Consider the following 7,510-nt stretch of genomic DNA (forward strand, 5'->3'; position numbering starts at 1 on the left):
ATTGTGCAAAGCCTCAGATTCTCTCCTTGACCCCTTCAATCCTGGCATCTTACCTGCAACCAAGGCATTTTCACCAATGTCCTTTCTTGGCCTCTTAGGGTGCAAAGCCTTAGCTGCTCTCTGTGACCTCGACATGCTTTCAACACCAGAACAAAGTCCTGCTTCGAGTTTGGGATGGAGATCCCTCTGGACCATAGCTTCAGTGTGCTGACTCTGAGGAAATACTTCCCAGAAGATTTTGCTGCAGTGATGCTGGTCTCTTGTTACAGCTGATATTTTAGCCCAAGCTAACCAGCATCAATTGCCCCACTAAAACCAAGGTTTCACTTCAGTGGGGGTCTGGTCTCTTCTTATTCACAGATGATTCTTCAGCTTCAGATGACCAGAACCCACAGAGTCTTAATTCAAGATATCACATAAACAGCCCTGATAATCTCTGCTTCCCTTTGAAGTTTCACAAGCCAGACCTCCATTGTCTACAACTCTTTCAGAATAACTGTTCCAAGCTCCACTGCAACAAACTCTGAGCACACAATGGCTTTTCCAGCCCAAAGTTCCGAACACTTCCAGAGTTCTCCCAAAAACACAAAGATCAGGTCTTTCATAGCAATATCCCACTCTCTGGTACCAATCTCTGTCCTAGTTTGTTCTTCGTTGCTGTGACAAAATACTCTGACCACTACCAACTTGGGGAGGAAAGGGTTTATTTAGCCTACATATCCCAGGTCACAGTTCATCCGGGAGTCCAAGGTAGGAACTCAGGGCAGGAACCTGGAGGCAGGGGCCGGAACACGGGCCATGGAGAAACACTGCTTACTGGCTTGCTCCCCTGGCCCCTGCTCAGCCTGCTTTCTTATGCAACACAGGCCACCTGCCGAGGCGTGGCACCACCCACAGTGGGCTGGGTCCTTCCACGTCACTCATCAAGAAGATGCCCCTCAGACATGGCCACAGGCCAGTCCAATAGAGGCAATTCCCCGATTGAGGCTCCCTCAACCCAGGTGTGTCAAGTTGACACTAAAGCTATCCAGCACACTAACTGTTCTTGCAGAGGACCTGGTTCAAATCCCAGCACCCACATGGCAGCTAACAACTGTCCGTAACTTCAGTCCCAGGGGATCTGGCAGCCTCTTCTGTCCTCCACAGGAGTTGCATGACATGGTTGCACCTATCTACATGCAGGCAATACATGCACACATAAAATAAAAATAATAAATAAAATATTAAAAAATACGTTGAAAAGAGATCACTTCATTGTGAAGGAATCTTGTCATCACAGAAAAGTAAAGTTAATTTTACTTCAAAATTTGTTTTAATGATTCTTAATGTCAGAATTTTTACAGTGCAGCTTGATGCTTCTACTTGGAATTTTGCCACTGTCTCCAAATATTAACTGACAGGCCAATATTGAATTTCCTAATTTTAGACACTTTTCATGATAATAGATGACCAGGCTAAGTGCATATGCCTTACAAGAGACATGCTGTGCTCATACTTGTATTTACCACAGGAAATAGTGAAATAATTCAAATTCATAAAATTTTTACATCTTCTCAAACCTATGTTAGATCTGAGTGTGTTCCTCTTTACAACCTGTCTTGTTGCCATTTTACTGCACTAGAAAAGAAATTCCTTTCTTACTTCCAGCATTTTGTGCATATTTTCTTTGTTTCTTTGGCCTTAGATAACGTGGTCCTGAATGCTGACTGAACTTAATAAGTTAGTCAACATATCAAACCCAAAATGACGTGATTAGGAAAGTGGATGTCTCTTCTTGTTTACATATTTCACCTCATTTGGGATTAGTTACACTTAATTATCAGAAATCACATTTCATATTGAGCAGAGAATTTTCAAATGTACCTTTCTACACAAGCTGTTGACCAAATTGTATAAGGTTTCAGTTAGACAGGAGGAATGGATTTATTCAGGTCTGTTAGGCAGCATGATCATGACACTAGCAAAGAATGTTAACATTTTCACCACATAAATATATGCAATTAGAGCTTTTTATTTTACAATAAAAATAAATCATTCTAATCCCTTGATTTATTTAGCCACTTTATATGTTTACGGAGTGTGTTCATCTGCTCTGCAATTGGTCCTTAAATTATCAATTGTGGTGGACAACAGAAAGCATTTTAGGACCTGCTACTTCTATTTTTATCATATTAAAATATTTACCATCTTAATCATGTTCATATGCATTATCCAGAAATGTTGGCATCATGGTATTGTTGTGTAACCCTTAGAACATTCATGTCTTCAGAACTGTTTTCATCTGGCAGAACTGAATCTCTGTCAATTTTATATAGTATGCCCCCCCACAGCCTAGAAATCATCATTCAGGCTTACTACTGTCCAATGCAGATGCAGATTTTATTTAAATTTTATTTAATGTGTTTGAGTGTGTTGCCTGCATGTGGGTAGGAACACCTGTGTCGTGCAGTGACCACGGAGGTCAGAAGAAGGTGTCAGATCCCCTGGAACTAGAGTTACTGACGTTGTTAGCCACTATGTGAGTGCTGGGAATCAAACCTGGGTCCTGTGCAAGATCAACCAGTGCTATTAACTGCTGAGGCATCTGTCCAACCCCTAGATTACTGTTTAAAAAAGATTTTTAATTTTTACTCTTTGTGTATGTGTGCCTGCATATGTGTATTGCAACATACACTTGGTTGGTACACATGGAACCTGGGAGGGCCATTGAATTCTTCAGAACTAGAGTTGCAGCATGTTGTGATCGGCCTAATGGTGTTGAGAACTGTACCCAGGATATCTATAAGAGTCATAAGTACTCTTAACCACTGATCCACATCTCCAGCTCTTTCAAACTACTCTTGAAGTACCACATAGATATGGAATCACACCTACAATCCTATAACCATTTCCTGTGACTGCCTTATTCTACTTAGCATAATCTCAAGGCTCATCAGTATGGTAACATATGTCGGAATGCCTTTCCTTTACAAGGCAAAATGATATGCTATTGTAAGTACTTGTTAGGTTGGCCTTAGGTAGTGTTTTCCTTGACTGTCTATGAATGGACCCTGGGTTGCCTGCATGTGTTTGATAATATAAATAAACCTGCTTTAAACATGGGTGCACATATGCTTTTGGATTTTTTTTTCTTTTCTGTATATACCCAAAGTGGAATTTCTGAACCATTTACTAACAACTATGTCTTTAATTATTGGAAGAGCTACCTTATTATCATTCCTTAGTGACTATACCATTTTACACTGCATACTCAATATACAACTTCTCTATATCCTTGTCAATGGTATTTTTTTAACTTTTTGTCAATGATACTCTTCCTAATGATTTTGAGTTGACATCTCATTTTAATTCTGTTTAGTACTTACCTAGTGACATTGCTATGATTTATTCTTATGTTACAAATAAACCTCATGGAGATCATGGTTATTAAATGTCTTCTGTATCATTTGTAGCAGTATATATTACGTGTGTGTGTGTGTGTGTGTGTGTGTGTGTGTATTGCTTCTTAGTGTCTCCTTCCTGAATGACAGTTTCATTATTTATAAAACTTAGAAAAATGATTAAGCTTTCTTGTCAATTGATTGGATTGAGAGAAACCTAGGAGATTAAGAAAACAGAGCTCTAGGCTAGAGAGATGGCTTAGCAGGAAAGAGCACAGGCTCCTCTTGCAAATGACTCATGTTTGATTCCCAGAACCCTCCAGGGGAATCCAATGCCCTCTTCTGGCCTCCATAAGCATTGCCAAAAGTAGTGCACTTAGAAAAATGCAGGCAAAACACACACATAAAAATACATAATAAATAAATAAATAAATAAATAAATAAATAAATAAATAAATAAATATAGAAAGAAAGCAGAGCTCTCTGTATTTCCAGAGATGATTACATCATGAGAGCCCTGTCTTAATCAAGTCATTAGTGAATTATTTCAATAGGATATTAGAACTTTTTGGAATTCTGGGAAGTAGAGCCCAGTTGAAGGAAGTAGGTTAATGGAGGGCATGTCCTTTAAGGGTATATCCTAGCCCTGGCTCCTCTAATTTAGTTTTCTTGGTTGCACTGTTGTAGACAACTTTACTCTGTTATGCCTTTTTTCCAAGAAGATCTGCCTTTCCAAAAGTATAAAAGCAATGCTATCAGACAACCATGGACTAAAAACTCTGAAACCGTAAGCAAAAGTAAATCATCTTTTAAATTATTTCTTCAGAAATGTGTAGCAGCATCAAAAAGTCCAATTAGCATACATACAGCATTATTTACTATTTTTATTTACTATTATTAATGTAAGAAATAGAATTTACAACTCTATACAATCCATCAGAGACCTGAGTTTTAGGAGATGCTCAATATTTATGAGCATATAAAATTTCACAAACCTCCAGAGCTTTTCAGGGAATTTATTTCTTTAGAACTTCTTTGTCTTTTAGAGCTTGATATTTTTCATTCTATACTCTACAAAATAATGAGTTCCCTAAGGAAGTATAAATTGCTTTTCTCAAATTCCCTCACAGAGTTCAGCCCAAAAGATTACAAGTGGATGATGTTCAATAATTATCAGCCTAGTTGAATTTTATCTATGAGAATGAAAATCTCTGAGGGTAATAACTAGTGTCTAACATGGAATAAGGCACCACTAAATATTTTTATAATGAGTACAAGTTCTTGCATCATAAATTTTACTCTTCATTCAGATAATTGTGTTATGGGCATGGTAACAGGTATTTGACTGAAAAAAATCTGAATTGTTACCTTCAGGTTTTATCAGGGTTTCTAAGACCTCAATGTCATCCAGAACTCAAGGGTCTATATAAAATAAATTGATTATAACACAATAATGATAACAAATGTATTAAAACTATTTTTAATTCCCATAGGACTTTATAAAGCACTTTGAAACTATTATTTTATTTAACTTTTTAGTTTTCAGGAAGTAAGAAAAAGCGAAGATTAAGAGGGGCAAAACTGGAATTTCAATTCTAATTGTTCTTCTGCCTCCCATCCCAAAGCTCTGTGAAGTCAGCAGTTTGTTTTCGCGTTGCCTCAAAGCACCTCTAACAACATTAAGTGTTTACAATCAAAGTTTCAAAATTTGGCCTGCTGTTTCAATCTGCTTAGGAAATGCATGACACTAAATCTACTGCAAGTAAGTAAGTAAGTAAGTAAGTAAGTACAATAAATCATCTAATCTACATCAAATAAAAATAAATCATATTGGCTGACACTGACCTTCAGTGAGTTGCTCCCAGCACACTGGTGCCTTCAGGGAAGTTCTTCCTGGGGGCAACTGGAGATGAACCGGGAGGATGTCTGGGAGAACTCATCTGCACCCTGAATGCAGCCAAGGTGCGGGCAACGCCTAGGTGGTTTTTGCGCCCCCCCCCACTTCCTACGAAGGTGGATCCCAAAATTGCTGTGACTGCCCAAAACTACTACAAAGCTACCAACGGGGCCTTCACTGGGGAGATCAGCCCCGGCATGATCAAAGACTGTGGTGCTACCGGTGGGTAGTCCTGGGGCAATCGGAGAAAAGGCATGTCTTTCTGGAGTCAGATGAGTTGATTGGGCAGAAAATGGCCTGTGCCCTGGCAGAGGCACTAGGAATGATTGCCTGCACTGGAGAGAAGTTAGATGAAAGAGAAGCTGGAATCTTTGAAAAGGTGGTTTTCGAGCAAAACAAAGTTATCATAGATAATGTAAATGAATGAAGCAGGGTTGTCCTGGCCTATGAACCTGTATGGGCCATTGGTACCCAGAAGACTGCAACACCCCAACAAGCCCAGGAAATACATGAGGGTTCTGAGGATGGCTTAACACAAATGTGTCTGATTCAGTAGTTCAAAGCACCCATCATTTATGGAGGTTTTGTGACTGGAGCAACCTTCAGAGCTGGCCTGATGTGGATGCCTGATGTGGTGCTTCCCTCAATCCTGAATTTGTGGATATCATCAATGCTAAATGGCAAGCACCATCCACCTCCCCACTGCCTTCTGCTAAGCCAGGCACTAGGTAGACAAGAAGCCACTTAACTGCTTCTACCAGTTACATACTTCTGATCTCATCTGCCTCTTCTTGTGGCCTAATCCAAACTGTACCTTCCTATGCCTTTGCACCTTCTTCCTGTGATGTCTGGTCCTTTTATTACAATGATTAGAACTACAGATGTCACCGCAGTGGCTTCTTGCCTGAGAGGTGGAAGAGGTGGATCTTGCACTGTCCCCTCAGGACCTAGTGAAAGCAGGAAAGTGAAATTACTTTCCTCTCCTGTCTCACATTGTAAGGGCAAGATCCTCTGGCTCTAAGAAGCCAGGGATGCTCCCCTCTCCCACAGTGCCAAAGCCTGAATGTTGTCTTTGTGAGCCACCGCAAGTGTAAGGGAAATAAACATCTGGCACTAAAAAACTAAATAATAAATAATATCTAATTATTATAGTAGACACTAGACTGGTCACACATCTAAGTCTTGAGTTGATGATCTACTTTGCTTTCTGCTTCTGTGGTTAAACACTCATCAAAACCAACTTCAGGAGAAAAGGTTTTATTTACCTCATAGTACATCACTGAGAAAAGCCAAAGAATGAAGTCAAGCAGGGTCCTAGAGTCAGGAACTGAAGCACAGGCCATATAGGAAGCCTCCTAACTGGCTTGGTTCCTCTGGGCTGCTCAACTATCTTTCTTATACAGGCCATGTCCACATGCCTAAGGACAACACTGTTCGAAGTGGTCTTGGACTTCCTATATCAATCAGCAATCAAGAAAATGTCCCACAGACATGCCAATAGTCCAACTGGATAGAGGAAATTCCTCAATTAAGGTTCCTTCTATCCAGGTGACTCTAGTTCATGTCAAGTCGACAAAAACTAATCAACAAATTTGAAAAAAACACAAGAAGCCCAAAATGATTGAAGTAATTTACCAATAACATCAAAAGTTTTATGTTGCTTATTTACTCTTAGTCCCTAAGGACCCATGTCCTACTGAGTGGTGATAAACAGAGAAAGGGCATAACTATAAGGAGAAGAGCATGAAGGCTTCGAACCAAGTTCAGGAAGAGCTGTGCCATGTTTGCTTAGAGGATGATATCATCTTCATCAACCTGGAATGCAGCAATACAAAGAGAAGACTTACTTTCCAACTTTTGAAGAAATCTGTTTCTAATTCAGGTGGATATACTGTGTCTGTTGCTGTCATTTGCTTGGAAATTATTCAGAAGTGTGAGACATCATTACCCAGATTCATAAAAGGAGTTTTAGGTTGAACAATTCCCAAACCATTCAAGACTTGTCATATTTAAGAATTTCACTGAGCAGGTTGTTCTGTTACTCTTGCCTCCTTTTATATTGCTCTCCAAAATTGCTTTATTTATTTAAAAAATATTTTATTGATGATTTGGAAATATAATACAATGTATTTTGAATTTGTCAATATCATTCCCAAATGTGTTTTTAAAAACTCAAGCAACCTATGACTTAACATTTCCACATTTGATCAAAAAAAAAAAAAAAAAAAAAAAA

General features: G+C 39.1%; 1 pseudogene; it reads left to right on the forward strand.

Annotated features, from left to right (window-relative positions):
• Nucleotides 1-5,117: 5,117 nt before the first annotated feature.
• LOC103746391 lies at nt 5,118-6,009 on the forward strand (annotated as a pseudogene).
• Nucleotides 6,010-7,510: the final 1,501 nt, after the last annotated feature.

This window comes from Nannospalax galili, unplaced genomic scaffold (assembly GCF_000622305.1).
Source record: "Nannospalax galili isolate Female #2095 unplaced genomic scaffold, S.galili_v1.0 scaffold203, whole genome shotgun sequence".
Classification (NCBI taxonomy): domain Eukaryota; kingdom Metazoa; phylum Chordata; class Mammalia; order Rodentia; family Spalacidae; genus Nannospalax; species Nannospalax galili.